General features: G+C 35.0%; 1 protein-coding gene across 6 annotated transcripts in view; it reads left to right on the top strand.

Moving 5' to 3' along the window:
- Positions 1-23,644, top strand: part of Ric8b (RIC8 guanine nucleotide exchange factor B) — a 111,696-nt gene that overhangs the window by 19,692 nt on the left and 68,360 nt on the right. The gene's annotated exons all lie outside the window — the stretch shown is intronic.

The raw sequence follows: 23,644 nt of genomic DNA, 5'->3' as shown, positions 1-23,644 counted from the left end.
CCAAAATGTTCATCAGCTGGTAAACAGATAAAATATGTTATATATTCATATAGTGAAATATTATTTGATTATAAAAGGAAATAAAATAACTTATAAGAGGCAGATGGGGGCTGGGGATGTGGCTCAAGTGGTAGCGCGCTCGCCTGGCATGCGTGCGGCCCGGGTTCGATCCTCAGCACCACATACAAACAAAGATGAAAAAGAAAAATAAATATTAAAAAAAAATTCTCTCTCTCTCTCTCTTAAAAAAAAAAAAGAGGCAGATGGACCTTGAAAACATTATTGTTAATGAAGGAAGCCAGTCATAAAAAGCCACGTATTTTATGATTCCATTAATGTGAAATGTCTAGAATAGCAGATCAGTGATAAAAAGTAGATTAGTGATTGCCAGGGGTTAGTGGAAGAGGGGAATCGGGACTTACTGCCGGTTGGTATTGGGTTTCTTTGGGGAGTGATGAGACTCATCTAAAATTAGATGCCAATGATATTTGCATACGTGTGAATATGTATACTAAATATAGATGGATATGTACTTCAGTAGGGTGAACTTTTTGGTATGTGAATTATATTTTGATGAAGCTCTTTTAGAAATAAATTCTAATAGATAACATACACTATATGCTCATCACTATTCCAAGCACTGCATAAATATGAACACATTTAGTTCTCACAGCAAAGCTATAAAGTAGATATTGTTGTTTTGCTTATTTTACTGGTGAGGAAACAGGCACACAGAGAAATAACTTGCCTAAACTAGTGAAGTAGGAGACCATGATTCAAGTCTTGGCAGTCTGGCTTCATAGCCCATGTGTTTCACCACATTGCCACTCATTAATAATTGGATTGACCCATTGGGTAGTTTATGAATTGATTCTATTCATTTTCTAATTTTAGTCCAAAATTTGAGATTTGATGAAGAGCATAGACAAAGCTTTGACAATGAACTAATTATCAGCATTGACAGGAAACAGAAACATGCTTTCCAGTGTAAGTGACTGAACAGGGTAACTAGTAAAGATGTCTATGTCAACTCTTCCCATAGACAGTATAGTATTTGACCTGTAGAACTTAGCTGTGTTACAGATGTTGTTTAGATGCCTCAGACTTATTTTTATTTTTTGCCAAGGTTTCTTTTTCTCTAGTTAGCTTTTTTCCTGCCTTAAAAATGTTGATCACACATGCTAAGAAAAATGGAAATTTCACACATTTTCAATTAGTGGAAAATTCAGAGTTATGATAGACTGACCAGCCATTACCAGTGTTTCCAACTTTTCCATTTATAGGTGAAAACTTGAGAGATTAACTTACCCAAGTTCCCAATGAGTTGGAGAGCTGGGACTCAAACCAGGTCTTAGGTCTCCTTTCTTTCTTTCTTTCAGTGATCATCTTTGCAGGGCTGATCCTCAGGGAGCTCACAGCTCAGCAAGGGAATCAGAATATCTCCAGTACAGCGATTCCTTCTCAGAAATGCTAGTGTTAAGGATCATCACACTCTGACTGAATACTTTGAGTAATGAGAAGCTCACAGCAGCCACTCTGCTTTGGATAGCTTCATTTAGAAAGCTGTACTTAACATGAACTTTAAATCTACTTTGATTAATTCTCCTGGTTTACCCATATTTTTCTCTACTTCTGTTCTTATTGTTCACCATTTGACTTACCTTTATATCTCCTTCCTGCCAATCAGTTTCTCAGTTTTTTCTGAGATTGTCTAATACATTCCTCAAGAAGCTTTTTTTTCTGGCTAAATTTCCTTGTAGTTTATTCCTCCAACCATTTAATACACAACTTAAATTGCTGTATATTGAAAAATACTTGGCATTCCTTATTCATTTACATGAGTCCACTCTACTATTATGAATTATTTGAGCCACATTCTTTTATAGCTCATTAACCCAAAATAGATGTCACTTAGTTAGAATATATTTCTCTTAAGTAATTTGTTTGCACTGAATTTTTAAATTGGGAACATTTTTAGTTGTATGCTTATATTAGGGCTCTGTACTTAGTATTGTATACTATAAAATCTAAATAGTATAGAATCTGTAGAATATTAAATGGCCTTGCCATTAAAAGAAAAATACATGTTAAAATCTTTCCAGCTGTTTTTTGGCAGTATAGAATATGCCTGGCAGTATTTCTTGATTTATTTCTTCATCTGACTGTCCTTATGATATAATGTGCCTTCTACTAGCCAGAAAAAAACTTCTAGACTAGAAGTTTTAAAATGTCATCTCATTTTATATTTATAAGATGTAGTTATTATCCCTAATTTTAGAGATAAGGAAATGACTCTCAAGTGACTTCCAGAAATTTGCCCAAGATCACATAACCACAAGGGGCAGAGCTAGAGTTTGAATGCAGGTGTTTCCTTTATTTCAATTGTACTGTTTCCCATTAAATAAATATAAGATGCCTATACCTTAATGTTCTCTCAGCAGCTGCTATATTAAATAATTTCATTAAGCCTGTGACATAGATTGACTTCTGTCTTACAGATGAGAAAATCCAGCTTCAGAACAATTAAGTAAATTGCTGTAGATCCAAGTTCAGAAAATAGTAGAAATATGAACTCGAAAGAACCCAAATATTCTTTCTGCTTTTTCTGCTATACAGTTGGCTTTCCATATCTGGATTTTACATCCAGCTTCAGAACAATTAAGTAAATTGCTGTAGATCTAAGTTCAGAAAATAGTAGAAATATGAACTCGAAAGAACCCAAATATTCTTTCTGCTTTTTCTGCTATACAATTGGCTTTCCATATCTGGATTTTACATCTACCACTTCAATCATCTACAGATAAATATATTAGAAGAAAAATTATACTAATTATTTGTGGATTCTTTTCCTTATTATTCTCTAAACCATATATTATAACAACTATGTAGCACATAATAAGGGCCCCACCCTTATTAGGTCCCCTATAACCCTAATCACCTCCCGAAAGCCCCATCTCCAGATATCATCACAATGGGGGTAGACCTTCAACAGGTAGGAGGTGAACAGGACACATTCAGTCCATAGATCAATTTACCATCAGAATCCCTATCATCTGTACATTCCACAGCATATATATCACATCAGGCGTTATAAGTAATCTAGAGATGGTTTAAAGTATGTAGAAAGATATACATAGGTTATACACAAATACTGTAGCATTTTAATGTAAGGAACTTGAGTATCCCTGGATTTGGGTATCTCTGAAGTAGTCTTGGTACCAATCCCCTGCAGATACCAAGGAATGACTGTACTACTAATGGGTTCCTATACCTTGGAGACCTCTAATATCACAACACTATCGCATTGAGACAACTTAGCTTCCCTTTTGTCCCTGTTCTTAGCTGCCTTGATCTTCTTCATAACAAAATATGTGTGGCTTAAACAACAGAAACTTATTTCTCACTGGCTGGGAATTCTTAGATCAAGGAGCCCCCAAGGGTAGGTATCATTCCAAGGTGGTTTCTCTTAACTTGTATGCATCTACCTTCTCCATGTGCTCACATGACCTCTTCTCTGAATTATATGCAGAGAAAGTAAGTTCTTGGGTGTCTCTTCCTTATAAGGGCACTCATCCCACCAGTTCTGGGCCCCACCCTTATTATGGTCCCCTATAACCCTAATCACCTCCCGAAAGCCCCATCTCCAGATATCATCACAATGGGGGTAGACCTTCAACAGGTAGGAGGTAAACAGGACACATTCAGTCCATAGATCAATTTACCATCAGAATCCCTATCATCTGTACATTCCTAGGCTACTAGAGCAGAGAAGCAGGGAATCAAAGAGACAGGAACTAGTTCAGAAGAAGTCGTTGATTATTGTGGGGTAGATGACAGTGGAGATAAAATAAGAGAACTCCAAAGAAATGTTTATAGGAAAGATCTTAGTACATTGAAAAAGACTACAAAGATCCATGGGAAGGCTGGGGTTGTGGCTCAGCGGTAGAGCGCTTGCCCAGAACGTGCAAGTCCCAGGGTTCAATCCTCAGCACCACATAAAAATAAATAAACAAAATGGAGATATTGTGCCCAACTACAACTAAAAAAATATTTAAAAAAAAAAAAAAGATCCATGGGATCAGGATCTATATAAGCCATCAACATGAGGTCAATGTTGTGATAGTGCTCTTTTCCAAACTTGTTAATATACTACATAGTCAAACTACTTACGCTAAGAACTTTCTAATGACTAAATGGGCTCATATGGTAAATTCTAATATCCAACAAATGAACATACTTCTGTATCTAATGTATTAACTTAAAAGACCAAAGTCTCATAAGCAATGTGGAGAAAAAGACTTTCTGGAAAACAAAGATGCTTAAGTAGTAGGAGAAGCAGAGGTATCTGGTACAGAGTTGAAGATAAATAAAAAGTTTTTACATACCCATTTCTGCCACTAGACAAGAAAGGAAGGCCAACTGATTGGTTTTGTAAGCTTTCATTTACACCTAAGTTGTCTCTCTCAACTGCTAATGAATTCTTGATGATGCAACATGTCTTTCTCAGGATTGCTAATGAGTAAAGAAAGTTGAGCCAAACTCATTTAATTATCGTTACTTGGAACTCTTGTGTTTTTGGCAGGATCACCACAATATAAAACATAGCCAGAAGGATTTTGTTACTGAAAAATGTACATGTATAAGAAAGAAAGTTAGAGAAGAAATATAAGAAGTGAGATAAAACCTCATCCACAGACCTTTTTATTCATTAAATAAAAGAGGGAATTTTCATTTCCTCCTCTACTATAAGTAGGAAAAATCCTCAAAGTATTTAGATATAATATTAAGCTAAATATATGTGAACCGAGTTGCATAAGTATTTATTTTTAAAAATCTCTCTTTAGCTTTTTACAAAGAAATTCCAAATTGGACCTCCAAAATCCTTTCTCTGACTTTTTTTTTTATTGGTTGTTCAAAACATTACAAAGCTCATGACATATCATCTTTCATACATTTGATTCAAGTGGGTTATGAACTCCCATTTTTACCCCAAATACAAGTTGCCGAATCACATCGGTTACATATCCACATTTTTACATAATGCTATATTAGTGACTGTTGTATTCTGCTACCTTTCCTATCCCCTGCTATCCCCCCTCCCCTTCCCTCTCATCTTCCCTCTCTACCCCATCTGCTGTTATTCAATTCTCTCCCTTGTTTTTTCCCCCCTTTCCCCTCACAAACTCTTATATGTAATTTTGTGTAACAATGAGGGTCTCCTTCCATTTCCATACAGTTTCCCTTCTCTCTCCCTTTCTCTCCCCCCACTCGTCTCTGTTTAATGTTAATCTTTTCCTCATGCTCTTCCTCCCTGTTCTGTTCTTAGTTGCTCTCTTTATATCAAAGAAGACATTTGGCATTTGTTTTTTAAGGATTGGCTAGCTTCACTTAGCATAATCTGCTCTAATGCCATCCATTTCCCTGCAAATTCCATGATTTTGTCATTTTTCAGTGCTGCGTAATACTCCATTGTGTATAAATGCCACATTTTTTTTATCCATTCATCTATTGAAGGGCATCTAGGTTGATTCCAGAGTCTAGCTATTGTGAATTGTGCTGCTATGATCATTGATGTGGCAGTATCCCTATAGTATGCTCTTTTAAGGTCCTCAGGGAATAGACCGAGAAGGGCGATAGCTGGGTCAAATGGTGGTTCCATTCCCAGCTTTCCCAGGAATCTCTATACTGCTTTCCATATTGGCTGCACCAATTTGCAGTCCCACCAGCAATGTACAAGTGTACCCTTTTCCCCACATCCTCGCCAGCACTTGTTGTTGTTTGACTTCATAATGTCTGCCAATCTTACTGGAGTGAGATGGTATATTAGGGTGGTTTTGATTTGCATTTCTCTGACTGCTAGAGATGGTGAGCATTTTTTCATGTACTTATTGATTGATTGCATGTCCTCCTCTGAGAAGTGTCTGTTCAGGTCCTTGGCCCATTTGTTGATAGGGTTATTTGTTATCTTATTGTTTAATTTTTTGAGTTCTTTGTATATTCTGGATATTAGGGCTCTATCTGAAGTGTGAGGAGTAAAAATTTGTTCCCAGGATGTAAGTTCCCTATTTACCTCTCTTATTGTTTCTTTTGCTGAGAAAAAACTTTTTAGTTTAAGTAAGTCCCATTTGTTTATTCTTGTATTTAACTCTTGGGCTATGGGTGTCCTATTAAGGAATTTGGAGCCCGACCCCACAATATGTAGATCGGAGCCAACTTTTTCTTCTATCAGGCGCAGAGTCTCTGATTTGATATCAAGCTCCTTGATCCATTTTGAATTAACTTTTGTGCATGGCGAGAGAAAGGGGTTCAGCTTCATTTTGTTGCATATGGATTTCCAGTTTTCCCAGCACCATTTGTTGAAGATGCTATCCTTTCTCCATTGCATGCTTTTAGCCCCTTTATCAAATATAAGAAAGTTGTAATTTTGTGGATTGGTCTCTGTGTCCTCTATTCTGTACCATTGGTCCACCTGCCTGTTTTGGTACCAGTACCATGCTGTTTTTGTTACTATTGCTCTGTAGTACAGTTTGAAATCTGGTATCGCTATACCTCCAGATTCACACTTCCTGCTTAGAATTGCTTTAGCTATTCTGGGTCTTTTGTTTTTCCATATGAATTTCATGATAGCTTTATCTATTTCTACAAGAAATGCCATTGGGATTTTGATTGGCATTGCATTGAACCTGTAGAGAACTTTGGGTAATATCGCCATTTTGATGATGTTGGTTCTGCCTGTCCATGAACAGGGTACATTTTTCCATCTTCTAAGATCTTCTTCTATCTCTCTATTTACGATTCTGTAGTTTTCATTGTATAAATCTTTCACCTCTTTTGTTAGGTTGATTCCCAGGTATTTTATTTTTTTTGAGGATATTGTGAATGGGGTGGTTTTCCTCATTTCCATTTCAGAAGTTTTGTTGCTGATATACAGGAATGCCTTTGATTTATGCGTGTTGATTTTATATCCTGCCACTTTGCTGAATTCATTTATTAGTTCTAGTAGTTTCTTTATAGACCCTTTTGGGTCTTCTAGGTATAAGATCATGTCATCCGCAAATAGTGATATTTTAAGTTCTTCTTTTCCTATTTTTATGCCTTTAATTTATTTTGTCTGTCTAATTGCTCTGGCTAGTATTTCAAGGACTAAATTAAATAGAAGTGGTGAGAGAGGGCATCCCTGTCTTGTTCCAGATTTTAGCGGGAATGCCTTCAGTTTTTCTCCATTTAGAATGATGCTAGCCTGAGGCTTAGCATATATAGCTTTTACAATGTTGAGGTAAGTTCCTGTTATGCCTAGTTTTTCTAGTGTTTTGAACATAAAGGGATGCTGTACTTTGTCGAATGCTTTTTCTGCATCTATCGAGACGATCATATGGTTCTTATCTTTAAGTCTATTGATGTGGTGAATAACATTTATTGATTTCCGTATATTGAACCAACCTTGCATCCCAGGGATGAATCCTACTTGATCATGGTGCACAATTTTTTTGATATGCTTTTGTATTCGATTTGCCAGGATTTTATTGAGGATTTTTGCATCTATGTTCATTAGAGATATTGGTCTGTAGCTTTCTTTCTTTGAAGTGTCTTTGTCTGGTTTTGGGATCAGGGTGATGTTGGCCTCATAGAATGAATTTGGAAGAGCTCCTTCTTTTTCTATTTCTTGAAATAGCTTGAAAAGTATTGGTATTAATTCTTCTTTGAAGGTTTTGTAAAACTCCGCTGTATACCCATCCGGTCCAGGGCTTTTCTTGGTTGGTAGTCTTTTGATGGCTTCTTCTATTTCTTCCTTTGTTATTGGTCTGTTTAAATTGTGTATGTCTTCCTGACTCAATCTGGGCAGATCATATGACTTAAGAAATTTATCGATATCTTCACTGTCTTCTATTTTATTAGAATATAGGGTTTCAAAATACTTTCTAATTATCTTCTGTATTTCTGTAGTGTCTGTTGTGATATTGCCTTTTTCATCCCGTATGTTAGTAATTTGAGTTTTCTCTCTTCTTCTTTTCGTTAGCATGGCTAAGGGTCTGTCGATCTTATTTATTTTTTCAAAGAACCAACTTTTAGTTTTATCAATTTTTCCAATGTTTTTTTTTTTTTGTTTCAATTTCGTCGATTTCCGCTCTGATTTTAATGATTTCTTGTCTTCTGCTATATTTGCTGTTGTTTTGCTCTTCCTTTTCTAGGGTTTTGAGATGTAGTGTGAGTTCATTTATTTGTTGGTTTTTTTCTTTTTTTGAGGAATGAACTCCAGGAAATGAATTTCCCTCTTAAAACTGCTTTCATTGTGTCCCATAGATTCCGGTATGTTGTGTCTGAATTGTCGTTTATCTCTAAGAATTTTTTGATTTCCTCCTTTATGTCTTCTGTAACCCATTGATCATTCAGTAACATATTGTTTATTTTCCATGTGATGCAGGATTTTTCCTTCCTTCTTTTATCATTGATTTCCAGTTTCATTCCATTATGATCAGATATGGTGCATGATATTATCTCCACACCTTTATATTTACTAAGAGTTGCCCTATGGCATAATATATGATCTGTCTTTGAGTAAGATACATGTGCTGCTGAGAAGAACGTGTATCCACTTGATGATGGTTGATATATTCTATATATGTCGGTTAAGTCTAGGTTATTGATTTTGTTATTGAGTTCTATAGTTTCTTTATTCAGCTTTTGTCTGGAGGATCTGTCTAATGGCGAGAGCAGTGTGTTGAAGTCACCCATAATTATTGTGTTGTGGTCTATTTGACTCTTGAACTTGAGGAGAGTTTGTTTTATGAACGTTGCCGCACCATTGTTTGGTGCATACAAATTGATAATTGTTATGTCTTGTTGGTGGATGGTTCCTTTTAACAGGATATAGTGTCCTTCTTTATCCCTTTTGATTAACTTAGGTTTGAAGTTGATTTTATTCCATATGAGTATGGCCACTCCTGCTTGCTTCCGAGGGCCATGTGAGTGGTATGATTTTTCCCAACCTTTCACCTTCAGCCTGTGTATGTCTTTTCCTATCATATGAGTCTCCTGAAGGCAGCATATTGTTGGATTTGTTTTTTTGATCCAGGTTACTAGCTTGTGTCTCTTGATTGGTGAGTTTAGTCCATTAACATTTAAGGTTACAATTGAAATATGATTTGTACTTCCAGTCATGTTTATTTATTTATTTATTTTAGTTTGGCTAGTTTTTACTTTTTGGTTATTTTCCTCCCCCTTTACTGAGATACCTCCCGCTGTTAGTTTTGGGCACTATTTTTCCATTCCTCTTCTTGTAGAATTTTGCCCAAAATGCTTTGCAGTGCTGGTTTTCTGGCTGCGAATTCTTTTAGCTTTTGTTTATCGTGAAAGATTTTAATTTCATTGTCAAATCTGAAGCTTAATTTTGCTGGATACAGTATTCTTGGTTGGAATCCATTATTTTTCAGCGTTTGAAATACATTGTTCCAGGATCTTCTCACTTTCAAAGTCTGTGATGAAAAATCAGTCGTTAACCTAATTGGTTTACCCCTGAATGTAATCTGCCTCTTTTCTCTTGTAGCTTTTAATATTCTCTCCTTGTTCTGTATGTTGGCTATCTTCATAATTATATGTCTTGGAGTTGGTCTATTACGGTTCTGGATGTTTGGGGTCCTGTAGGCTTCCAGGATTTGGCAATCCATTCCATCTTTCATCTCTGGGAAGTTTTCTAGGATTATTTCCTTTAATAAGTTGTCCATTCCTTTGGTTTGAACCTCTGTGCCTTCTTCTATCCCAATGACTCTCAAATTTGGTTTTTTGATGAGATCCCATATCTCTTGGATAGACTGCTCATGAGATTTAAGCATCTTTTCTGTGTTGACTATATTCTTTTCAAGTTGATAGACTTTGTCTTCATTATCTGATGTTCTGACTTCTACTTGATCTAGTCTATTTGTAATATTCTCGTTAGAGTTTTTAATCTGGTTTATGGTTTCTTGCATTTCTAGGATTACTGTTTGGGTTTTTTTTAAGATCTCTATCTCCTGGTAAAGCTCGTTCTTTGCATTTTGAATTTGTTTGTTTAGTTCGTTTTCAAAATATACTTTCAATGCTTGGACTTGCTGTCTCATGTCTTCTCTAATATTCCGTTCCATCTGAGTTAGGTATGCCTTGATTTCTTTCCCTGTCCATGTTTCTGATGCTTCTAGGTCCTCCTGTAGATTTAAGTTGTCCTGCATTATCTGTAATCCTTTTTTCCCTTGTTTTTTCATGTTGTTCACGTTACTTTCCAGCTCTGTTTGACTGCTTTGTAACTGCTTTCTCCTATACATTTGTTTTGGCTTTGTATATCTCTGTTGTCTCTCCTTTGTGGTGGGAGATTATGCCTAGAGATGTTGGGCTTTATTGTACTTTAGAGCGGATTCATTCAATTTATAAAGGGCTTCCGGATTCTGTATGCATATAGTGATTTGTTGTTTGTTCTTAGGACTTTAGGTTAGGTGCTATGAAGGTATAAGGGTTAGTATCTCTTGGCTACTTTAGAAGGTTGCTCTACTGAAGGGGGATACTAACCCTTTCTCTGACTTTTATAAAAAGCATATTTTAACATTTTGGCAATAAGTCACTGTTAGTATTTTTGTTAAATACAGTTTTTGCATAGGTCTGTCTTATGGAACTGACAATATCATTGCAAGGATTAATTATAGTAAGCTTATTTCTATTAATTATAGTAAGATCCTTCCCCTCTTCCTTTCTTATTTCCTCTTCCCACCCTTTGCTTACTCACTCACTCTATACCAAGGGCAAAAGTTTAGAACTATCAGATTTAGGTGGCTGACCTTCAGTTCCAGTTAAGAACTAAAATTAGATCCCTGTGGAATATATATCCACTGACATCCATCAGAGGAAAGAGTTTAGGCATAACCTTGAGAGGCCAGGAAGACATCTTCCAAGGGAGTCTGCGTTAACTACTAAAATTTCTTTGACATTTCACTTTTTATTCTTAAAAATTTATGTGGCTTTTATATTGTGATTTGCTTAACGTGTTTGTTTATTCTCAGTTAGAAATTCATTCCCTCTAATAAATCTCTTAGTAAAATAGTGGTTCTAGAAGATATACTGGGATTATCCTGTGACTTTAAGTATCTCTGGCACTGGGCCACATCTCCCAGAGAATGTGCATAGCCTATTTTAAGAGCAGAATGCTATCCCATCACTATAAGAGTACTGGTTGATTAAGGAAGAGTACAGATCAAGCGTGTGCCTACCACTGTAGCCAGGGGCAGGGGGGTGGGGGTGGGAATGCAGAGGAAAAGTCCATGCTTATTAACGAGAAAATGGCAAATTATAAGGATAGGTATTTTACTACCACTACAGTAGAAGAACAGAAACATTAAACAAATGAAAAAAGCAGAACTGTGTTTAAGGACTTAAGTCTGTTTAATTAAGAAGAAAAAAATCTGTCCTCATTTCCCTTCACAGGCCTAGGTGAACCCTGAATTACTTTTAATGTTAAGAACACCTATTTTTTGCTTTTTCTTCTTTATATCATTAGATAGAAAAGAAACTAGAACTGAGTCAAATAGAAATCTATGAGTCTCCTGTGTAGTGTAGCTTTCTGTGCTACTTTAATTAAATCATTTATCTCTTTGAGAGTCAGTTTTCATGTCTATAAAATGAGAAAAGTATCCCCTTGTTCTGAGTCTATTAGTGTTATTTTTTAAAAAAGAGTTCTGTGGACAAATAAATTAAGGAAATATCAGTTGAAAAAATTAAACAGGTTTATTTTCCATAGTGCATAAGTTTCCCAAACTTATTTGCCCAGAAAAACCTACTTTTTGAAGACCTTTTGCATTGCTAATGTTCATTGATATAAGACAGTCACTATAGCCCCTTTTAACTCTTAACATTTCTGATTCAGGAAATTGTACTCATGTCTTTTGACTATTTGGCTCTTTTCTGGCCTTGTAGTAACTTATTCTAGGGCTAGATTATTGAGTTGAGTGCCTGTGCTGTGTATGTACACTGCCCTTCTTTCCAGTTTGAACTGGAAAGCTATTGCGTTTTCCTGTTTCTTGTAAATAAAGCAAACATTAATCCTTTTCTTTTGCAGTGTTCACTTTCTTTTTTTCACTGTGTCAGTTTTTAATCATTGGCCCATTTTTTATTCTAATCTATTAATTATTACCCAACTATCACCAAGAATTCTGAAGTCTCAGGTCATTAAATCCTTTTGATAAGCAGTAATGTCAAAGAGAAAACTGTAAAGTCTGCCCATAAGGCTTATTGTTTCAATCAGGAAAATAAGTAAAGATACTGTTACTGGTTTGGGTCTTATAAGTCTTGTTCTTGGTGGTATAAAATTTTAGCTTTTACTGTGTATTATCATCTCATTCAGTAAATAACATTGTAATGCAGGGAGTTATCCCCATCTTATAGGTAATAAAACTAAAAGTCAGAGATATCAAATACTTGCCCAGATCTTACAGGTAATAAATAGCAAAGTTATATCTGTCTGATAGCAATTCATAATACCTGGTAGCTTCTGAATGTAATGTTAGTAATGATATGTGTGTTGTAGTTATAATGATAAGTAAAATTTACTGTTTAATTTGGGGAAGACATATACATCATCTTTAAATTCCTCAACAACCCTATGAAGTAGATACTATTATACTCATTTTACAAATAAGGAAATTAAAGAAGCCAATCAATTTATTCAAAGTCATACATCTAAAGTAAGTGGCAGCATATATCTAAAAAGAACAAATATAAAGAGTAAAGTCAGTGGCAGCTAGGAATTAAATGCAGAACTTTAATGACTTATGAATATTGGACATAATGTTCTGTAATACACAGTGCTTTCAAGATGTCACACTTGGTATATACATGTATGATTTTCAGCATGTTTGACAGTATCTTTATACCAAATATATTAGACAAATTCCCATCCCGAAAAGTTGGTAAGAGATAAGTCTCCAAAAATATAATTCAAGGTCAGAAGTGTTAAGTTCTATAACAGTAGTAGAGATTAAGTACTCTGGATTTAGAACTGGAAGAGATTACTTCCTGCTGGGGGATGGTGAAAAAGATGGCATTTCTTTTGAAGATAGAAATAACTTAAGAAAGTCAGGGGTAGGAAAGATTTCTGAGTAAAGGAAATAACATTAAAAAAAAGGCCTAGAAGTTCACACAATTATTAGAATAAATTGTTGTGCCTGGATCAAGGATATTATGACAAGTAGTTGAGTATGAATTTTAGAAAGGTAAGTTACAGGGACTCTGACCTCTTCCTAGTTAATGAGTTTGGATATGTTTTATCTGAGGTATCTACTGGGGGACTATCAAAGAGACATGTCTACAAGGCAACTTTTTTTTTTTTTTCCAGCCAGTTTTTAGAATTAAGTCCTCTTATCTCAGAAGTGAATGACATTACCATTAACCAATTATCCAGGCTAGGGACCTGAGAGGTTCCTTGTCTCTTTCTTCTTCACTCTCGGCCAATCATTCAGTCATTTCTACTCCCTTAAAATCTCTTTCTTTCTCCACTTTCCTAATTCTATTACCACTACCTTAGTTTAAACAGCCATTATTTCATTGGGACTACTGCAATATCCTCTTAATTGGTCTCCCTGCTTCTGGTCCTTCCTCCTTTGCTTATTCATTTTCCACATTAATATCAGAGTAATGATTCCCAAAGTACAAATCTAATGTCATTCCCCTACTTAATACACTGTAAGAAGTTCCTCATTTTCTTCAGGATTAAATACAAACTCTTCATTCCTCTTATATAGACATGGACTAACATATCCTTTCTTTAAAAAAAAAAAAAAAAAGCTTCTCTTGACTTTATAGTCCCTCTTTTTTTTTTTTTTAATATATCCTCTGGGCTTAACCTCCTGAGTAGCTGGGGTTACAGGCATGTACCACTGTATCCAGCTTTTTTTGTTTCTTATTACCATTCTTTTTCTCTGCTTCCTTTATGTTTGAAAGGGATCTGTTTCTTTCTTCACTTTCTCACCTCCCAAGTATCTTCAGAAACTTCTTTTATCAAGGTTGTTGTAATCTAGTATTGCCAAATTCTTATGCCTTTTGATCTTTCATCTGCATTTGAAACAATTGATTACTACATTCATAAAATACTTTGTCCTATCTTGTCTTCCAGAACCCCACACTCCTAAATTTTCTGTTGCTGATATCTCCTAATCTCCTTTGTCTATCTTGGCATTTTTCAGGGCTTCTCTTCTGTCTGTATTTTTCTCTAGGCAATCTAATCCATTCTTAAATGAAATGCCCTTACTCATTCTAGAAAGCATGGCCCCAGTGCTTATAGCTCACATACATTCAGTATCGTACATGATACTTCTTATAAACATTTCAAATTTTATATTATCTTGCAGAATTTTCCCCAAACTTGTTCTTCCCCTAGGCTTTCCTTCTTAATAAGCCATAAATTTCCTTCTCACTCATAAACAGCAATTCTTATTGATCTTTCCTCTGAAATTGGAGCAAGTGCCCCTATGTCGCTTCCTCTTCACTGATAGCATACTTAAAGCTGTGTTTGCTTCCCTTTATCCTTTTTTTCACATAGCCTGGGTGATTTATTTGTTTGTTTGTTTTGACTTTTTATTATAATTGAGTTACATCTCTTCTTTGCATAAACTCCTTTGTTGACTTTTTATAGCAGTTGAAGTAAAGTCTGATTTCCTTACCCTATAAAACTAAAACTCCACATAATCTGGTTCCTGCTTTCCTCTTAATTTCATCTCACAGTAGTCTACGTCTACTCTAACATCATCCACCTAGCTTTCAGAACCTTAAACACACCAGACTCAGCCCATTTTGCTCTTTTCTTTGCACACTTGGCAGCTATCAGAACTTTGCACACTATCAGAACTTTGCACACTATCAGAACTTGGCTTAAATATCACTCTATCTAAAGTTGATTCTTTCTCCAGTTATTTTCTATTAAAACGTCCTGTTCATTTCTCTTGTAATATTTAGTAACATTTTAATTATATTCTTTTCATTCATTTATTACCTATTTTCTCAATTAGACTAAACCCCAGATTATGTCTTTGTTTACCACTCTACAGCCATCACCTAGCACAGTACCTTGAATACTAAAAATACTTGTTGGATGGCTGAATGGAAATTGAACCTGTGTGTTTTGGGTATCCTTTTAGATATTGCTTCCTTAGGCAGCTTTTGCCTGGATTGGTCTGGTTTCCTCACATAAGATTTAATTAAGGTGTCTCAGATTTGTATTATAGTATTTTATGTTTAGTTCAATGTTTCTCAATAAGATAATTTGATTTTGCCCCTCCAGAAATATTTGGCAATTTCTGTAGACGTGTTTTTGATTGTCATTACTTGATGGTAGTGGTGGAATGTTACTGGCAACTAATGGGAAGAGGCTAAAGGTAGCTATTAAAAGCCACACGATACACAGAATATCCTCCCCAAACAAATGTTTTCCAATTCAGAGACAGTAATGTTAGGGCTGAGAAACTTCTCATTTAGACTTATCCGAGGCTTGAGTTTCTTTGTAATTCTTCACTTGACTTTAAATTTCTTAGAAGTTTACTGTTGTCTCTCCACACTGCCTTGGATTTATAAAATAGACATTGGATAATTCTTGCTTGATGGATGACTGAATGAATAAATGAATATAGAAACCAGCCATGATACATCAGCCTGAGTTGACCTACCTTCTGGTATTAATAGAGAGAGCAGTTGCTTAGTCTTTGAGTAAAATATAACATTTGTTATTTATGGAATGATACTATAAGAGCTTCTGTATGGGGCACTGATAAGCTGTCATATTTCAAACTTGCATTCTATTTAGGTTAAAGCTAAGCTTTTTTTTGACAAAGGGGTCAACAACTTGAACATTAAGAAGGAACAAAATAGAGATGAGTATGGTGGCACACACCTGTAATCCCAGTGGCTCAGGAGGCTGAAAGATTTCAGCTTTGAAATCAGCAACTTAGTGAGACTTAAGCAACCTAATGAGACTGTGCCTCAAAATAAAAAAATAAAAAGGGCTGAAAATGTGGCTCAGTGGTTAAGTGCCCTTGGGGAAAAAGAAGGAACAAAATAGAAGTGGTTTTAAGGAATATAGGTGTTTGTTGCCTTTGAGGTAACAGTTCTGAGGTAGTTATCCAGGTAGATGGATGGCTCTATTTCATTAATTTATTCAAGAGAGCTTAGTTTCCTTCCAAATTTGGGGACAAGAAAGTAGAGAAGTCACATCCACTGTCTTAGAGACCCAGACTTGGAAATGGTATTGAGCTAGTCCATATATATTCTGTTGGCAAGAGCTTAGTCCTGTGTCCATAAAGAACATCTGGGGAATGTGGTATAGCTAGGCAGCCATGGACATGACACAGTTCTGTTACTACATACATATGAAGGGGAGAGTAGATTTTGTTGGTGAACAACTTCAGTTTCTACCACAATGCCTAACAAATTCTTAGATAAGCACATTTATGAAGATTTATATTATTTTTTCATTATTCCAGGAACTAAGTTTTACTATTTTTTCTGTACAGTTTAAGAAAAAAGGATTAAATAAATCATCTAGAACAGTGCTTCTTAAGTGATTTATGACCACAATTTTTTGTTTGCTCATTTTCCCTAATTTGCAGTAGAGCAGTACTTTTATACTGTAAGTTAATCACTTTAAAAAAAAAATCACTTTCTTAGATGTTAGAGTCTAATTTGAAAGATTTCAAAATGCATAGTCTGAATATTTTATATGTATCCAAACTTACATACCTATCACAACATGTCTAGTAATTGTTTGTGAACTGGCACTAATCTCACTTGTCTCAAAAGTGTTTTCTGGGGATGGGGCTCAGCGATAGTGTGCTTGCCTAGCATGTGCGAGCCGCTGGGTTCGATCCTCAGCACCACATAAAAATAAATAAATAAAATAAAGATACTGTGTCCAACCATATTTTTAAAAAAGTGTTTTCTAACAACCTTTTAGGTTATTTAAGTGTAGTTGACTATGATGTCAGTCTTTTAAGTAAAGTCATTTTTTAGGTATAAAATTTGACTTCTAACTTTTTATTATTTTTAAAAATCACCTCTTAAGACAGTTTATAAACCATGGTAGGTCTTTTGAGTGTTCACATATCCTTCAGAGCCTGTTTTGCTTGTTTCTTAGCTAAAATCAAAGCTGACTGTAGTTTTACAGATTCATGATGAAAACCTGCCATTATGAAGCTGGAAGAAGTTTGTTTTAAAGGACATTTTGCTTTAATGCATGATACAGAGGAAAAAAGATGCCTAATAAAGTGACATGCTCAAGATTATACTAAGTGAGAGACAGCTATGGTACTATCACTGATTTACATTGGAAATTACTTTGTAATCAGATGATCTGGATTGAGTCGTGTCCTCCTTCTTGGTTAAATGTCTTTAGGTACTTACTTATTATTTGTAAGAATTATGTAGTGTTCAATAAGCATTTCTTAGATTGAATAAGAATATATAATAAACATATATAAAAGTTACTTGTAAACTACAAAGTACATAAACAAAAAATAAAATTGAGAAGCTGTGCCTTCTAATGCCAAATCCATTGTTCTTTCTGGACTCTGCTGCATTTCATGCTAAAGACTCATTGAAAACAGGAATTATATTTAATACTGCATCCAGTTAAAATTAGGTTTATGAGAAATCTGTAGTAATGTGGAAACATGCTTATGTTGAGTTAAAAAAATAAATCAGGAAACAAAATTATATGCACATGGGCTGGGGTTGTAGCTCAGTGGTAGAGCACTTGCCTGGCATGTGTGAGGCACTGGGTTCAATTCTCAGCACCGTGTATAAATAAATAAATAAGGTCCATTGACAGCTCAAATATTTTTTTAAAAAATTATATGCACAGGGGCTGGGGTTATGGCTCAGTGGTATAGCTTTTACCTCGCACGTGCAAGGCCCTGAGTTTGACCCTCAGTACCACATAAAAATAAAAAATAAAATAAAGTTAAAAAAATAGAGAGTGTAGTATTTTTTAAAAAATTAGTATATGTATTACTGAAAACCAACTAGATTGAGAAAGAATAAGGCCTTCTGTCACTCATAAAATATAACAGCTAGAATAATTGTGGACATTGTTTCTATTTTCTCTAAGGGTTTTATTAATTTTACATTTATAACATTTATAAAGAACATATGTATTTAAGTAATTTAAGCTCTTCAGGAAAAAAAAAAAAAACTTTAAATGAAGGCAGATAACTTCTATTGCCTATTTGTAAAGGCTTTTTTACCCAGTGGGGCAAGTCACCCTACCAATACAATCACAAGAACAGTCTGTGCTACTTTCTTTCCTTCTTATAAAGAAGCATCAAGACAATATTAATAGATCTCTACTAATGTTTGAGATTTGAAGAACTTCTTAAAATTTATTTTTGGCAGTGCTAGTTGCTCTGCTAAGGACTATAAAGATTATGAAGTAATAAAACATAATAAAAGTCACTATTAAAAATTACTTATGGGGGTATAGGTAGGAAGGACAGTAGAATGAATAGGACATTATTACCCTATGTGCATATATGACTGTGTGACCAGTGTGATTGTACATCATGTACAACCAGAAGGATGAGAAGTTACACTCCATTTACGTATGATGTTTCAAAATGCATTCTACTGTCATGTATAATGAATTAGAACAAATAAAAAATAATTATATTAGATGTGGATGATATTACTCTTATATAACAAAGGGAAAACTGAGGATCAGAGAAGTTAATAACATATCTAAATTGTATAACTTGCAAAAAACAAAACAGGTATTAAACCCAGGTCTTTCTGACTCAAAAGCCACTGCAGTGCATTTATTTCATAAAAAGAGATGTCATTTCTACTTTCAGAGAGCTTTTAGTAGTTGAAGCAAACTCAGAAGGAAAATCACCAGGACAGATGTGCTGAGCCCAAAATGATTGCTGCAAATTGTGGTTTGGATATTGCTTGTAAAGGAAGAATGTTGAGGTCTGAAGTGGTTATGAAAAACTTTATATTGAAAGTGTATTAAATATTTGAAACCTATATAACCAGAGAAGAAAAAGGACTGATGCATGTAGAGGCAAGTGATAAGAAAGCAGACGGGTTCAATGTGAGTAGTTTGGACAGGTAAGTACCTAGAAGATGGTTTGATAGAAATAGTATGAATGAATAAAGACTGGAAAAAGAGCTCATTAGGGAATATTAAATGCCAAGCTGAGGACTTTGAGAATTTATCTTAGATAACCTGTACTGAACATTCTTTGCATGCTTGGCACTGTCCTAAATGCTGTAAATGTGTGATCTCATTTGATTCTTACAGTTAATGAGGTCCAGAGAAACTAAGTAACTTGCCATGCGTATACTATTAATAAGTAGAAGAGCCAAGATTGAATGTAAGCAGTTTGAACCCACTACCTCTTCTCTTAATTACCACATTGTTTTGGCTCTAGGGGCCATGGTAGGATGAATATGTTTTAAGCCCAGGACCAACCTTTAACAAATAATGTGCTTCATGTCTCTGGTAGTTTTTAATATTTGAAAAAGGCATTGTGACCAGATGATGACATCCCATTCCCATCCCTGCCACCCTTGTACATCTTCAGCACAGGGTAGTGAAGAAGTTAAGGTGTTTGTGCTAATGGCCTTCAACTTTGCCTATCGTTCTAATATACTTCTGGTCAGTTACCCTCAGCTAACCCTTACCCCTGACATCCAAGTTATGTCAGTCTGTTGCTAACCATAATACAGTAGTTCTCAGTGTGGCTTCTGGATCACTACCAGCAGCAGCGTCAACTGAAAACTTGTTTAAAGTTCCATTTCTGGAGCCTCACCCCATACCTATTGAATCAGAACTTCGGGGTAGGTGGAATAGTCTGTGTGATGAGCCCTTTAGGTAAGTATGATGCATACTGAAATTTGAGAATTACCATAGTCTACTCTAGGGTCTCAGTTCAGGCACAGACTGCTGAAAATGTTTTTTGCAACCCTAGGTACTGGCACTGGGAAACTGCTTGGGATTTTTTATTTAAGTTTCTGCTGTAGGTCTTGTAGTATGACTTTATAGAAATAACCATACCTTACTAAGCTAACAGACATGTAAAAAGAGCTTTTTCTTATTTTTTATTAATTTTATTGGTATATTATAATTATACGTAATAGTGGTTTTGTGACACATTTGTACATGCATATAACATAATTTGGTCAATCCTATTCCCTAGTACCTCCCATTTTCCTCCCCTCCTTCCTCCCCCTGGTTCCCTTCTTCTACTCCACTGGTCTTCCTTATATTTTTATGAAGTCTCACCTTGATTTTTTTATTTTTCTCTAACTTTTCCATATGAAAGAAAACATAATTCTTGACTTTTTGAGTCTGGTTTATTTCACTTGACATAATGCTCTCAACTTCTATCTATTTTCCTGCAAATAACATAATTTCATTTTTCTTTATGGCTATAGAAAACTCATCGTATCACATTTTCTTTATTTAGTCAGTTATTGATGGTTATCTAGGCTGGTTCCATAACATGGCTATTGTGAGTTGCACTGCTGTAAGCATGGGAATGCATAGATTGCTTTTAGCAGGCTGACTTAAATTCTTTTAGATAAATACTGAGGAGTAGTGTAGCTGGGTTATACGGTAGTTCCTTTTGAGGAACCTCCTTATTAATTTTCATAATGGTTGTACTAATTTACAATCCCACCAACAGTGTATTATTAAGTGTTTCTTTCCCCCCCAAATCCTTACTAGCATTTATGGATATTTGTATTCTTGATGATTTTCATTCTAACAGGGTGAGATGAAGTCATTCATATATATATATAGTGTGTGTGTGTGTGTTTATTAGAGCTTTACAGTTATACATAGTAGTTGGGTTCATCCAAACAAAATCATACATGTGTAGAATTTGATTTCAGTTCACAATTCTCCCCATTTCCCCCTAACTAACCCTTTTTCTAACCCTTTGTATCTTTGTTGTGAGTTTTGTTCTGTTTTTCATCCTATATTCTCACCGTGTGGTTTTGATTTACATTTCTCTGATTACTAAAGATATTGAACTTTTTTTTAGTGTACTTTTTAATCATTTGTATTTCTTCTTTTGATAAATATCTGTTTCATTTGCCTGTTGATTGAATTTTATTTATTTATTTATTTGGTGGTAAGTTTTTTGAGTCTTTATTCTGGATATTAATTTTATGTCAGAAGAGTAGCTGACAAAGATGTTTTCCCCTTCTGTAGGCTCTCTGTTCATGCTCTTGTTTCCTTTGCTGTTCTTGAGAATTATTTCTTGAGTTTTAGGAATCCTGTTGAGGAAGTAATTGCCTTTGCTTTTATGTTAGATATTAACCCTGTGTTTTCTTCTAGCTGTTGGAAAATTTCTAGGCTAATTCCTAGGTCTTTGATCCATTTTGAGTTGACTTTTATGCAGGGCAAGAGATAGGGATCTAGTTTTATTCTTCTACATACGGATATCCAGTTTGCTAGCACCATTTGTTAAAAAGGCTGCCTTTTTTCCATTGAATGTTTTTGGCATCTTTATCAAGGATCACATGATTGTATCTTTGTTGTGAGTTTGTTTCCGTGACTTTTGTTCTATTCCATTGGTCTGTGTGTCCATTTTTATGCCAGTTCTATGCTGTTTTTGTTACTGTAGTTCTGTAGTATAATTTAAAATTTGGTATTGCGATGCCTCCAGCCTTTTGCTTATAGTTGCTTTGACTATTCTGGGTCTTTTATTTTTCCATATGGATTTTGTAACTGTTTGTTCTAGTTCTGTGAAGAATATCTTTGGTATTTTCACGGGAATTGATTGACTCTTTAGATTCATTTTGGTAATATGGCCATTTTAACAATATTAAGTCTGCCTATCCATGAACAGGGGTGGTCTTTTCATCTTCTAATATCTTCTTCAATTTCTTTTTTCAGTGTTTTATAATTTTCATTGTAGAGGTCTTTTATTTTCTTGGTTAGATTTATTCTTAGGTGATTCTTTTGTTTGTTCTATGTTGATTTAGTATATTGCTGCTAGGCTGAATTAATTAGCTCTGCAGTTTTCTGGTCAGATTTTTTGGATTTTCTAAATACATTATCAAATGATTTGCAAACGGTGATTATTTGACTTCTTTCCTTCTATTTGTATCCCTAAAAGGGATGATACAGGGGATCATGATACAGGGGATTGAAACCAGTGGTGCTCTACTACTGAGTTACATCCCCAACCCTTATTTTTAATTTTGAGACAAGGCCTTGCTAAATTGCCTAGACTGGCCTTAAACTTGATGTGGCTAGTGTCATTATTGCATGCTGATTTTAATTTCTGTGGGTATTCTTGCCAGGCATAGTGGTGCACATTTGTAATCCTAGCAACTCAGGAGGCTGAGATAGGAGGATCTCAAGTTCAAGGCCAGTCTCAGCAACTTGGCAAGATCCTATCTCAACGTCAAAAAGTAAAAAGAATTGGGGATGCAGTTCAGTGGTAATGCACCCGGGGTTCAATCCCAGTACAAAAGCAAAAAAAAATAAATAAGTAAAAAAAAAATTCCTGCTGTAACATTGACATTAAAACACTAAAAGAAAGTCACTTTTAGTTATCAGATATGACAGGATAAAGTTGTCATTTTATGAATTTTTTTTTAGCTTGTCAGGTAAGGGTCCTTTCCATCTCTATTTAGAGAACATATTTTCATTTAAAGTTAGTATTTCCATAGCTGTATGACCAGGATATACTGAAAAGTTGCACATAGTCTGGGATTCTTGCCAAGATCATGTTTGACCCCAGGTAGCCTCTTTTTCAAGGATTTAAGTCTGTCAGTAAGTTAATATCTTATATTGGTAATTGTTTTTGTTTTTATAAAATGTAAGGGTGTATAGTATCCAGCAATGAAATGAGTATACTTGTTTGATCCACATATAAGGGTAAGAGAAAGCTTACATTGAATTTGGAGGGAATGATCTGTGATTTTTAAATCTGACAATAGTATAAATAATTTTCACACAAATAAGATTGAGTATACTTTGGGTTCATCCTAAAAGAATTGTTTCTGAGATGATGTTAGCAAAATTTGGATCCACCACTGCTATGTATTACTGTTACTGTTACAGTTACAATCTGCACCCTACACCAAGGCAACAAAGGAGAGTTAAGATTCTATCTTCTCAGAGCTTCCCAAACAATATGTCTTAGCACAGGGCTGCCCAGAGGAAGAGAGACTTTTTCCTAGTTTGCCCATCTAGAGGGAACCTTTTTAGCATCTAGTCTGCCTAGAGGGGTCACCTTTTTTTTTGCAATTGGTTCAAAACATAATATATGCTAGCTGAACCCTCTTTGGAACCCCATATTTGGAATAACTTTTATCAGTTTTTGTCAGCAAAAGTACTTCTCTGGGTCATTTGATGAGTAAGTATTATTAGATTTTAGCTAAAGAAGAGGGACACTTGGGATGACTGCCATGGAAGAAATATTAAGAAATATTTAGAAGAAAGAGCACAACTAAACATTAGCAGAAATGCTTATCTCCTTCAGTTATTTTACAAAAAAGAGCATGTAGTATGGGCAATTGTGAACTAGTTCTTAATCTTTATTTCTGAGGAGGGAATAGCTATGATTCAGACTGATTGCCTTCAAACCTGATACTGTTTAGTCTGATGTTGAAAATCAAATAATAG

The sequence above is a fragment of the Marmota flaviventris genome, chromosome 3 (genome assembly GCF_047511675.1).
Source record: "Marmota flaviventris isolate mMarFla1 chromosome 3, mMarFla1.hap1, whole genome shotgun sequence".
NCBI lineage: Eukaryota > Metazoa > Chordata > Mammalia > Rodentia > Sciuridae > Marmota > Marmota flaviventris.
This window is presented reverse-complemented; position numbering and strand designations above follow the sequence as displayed.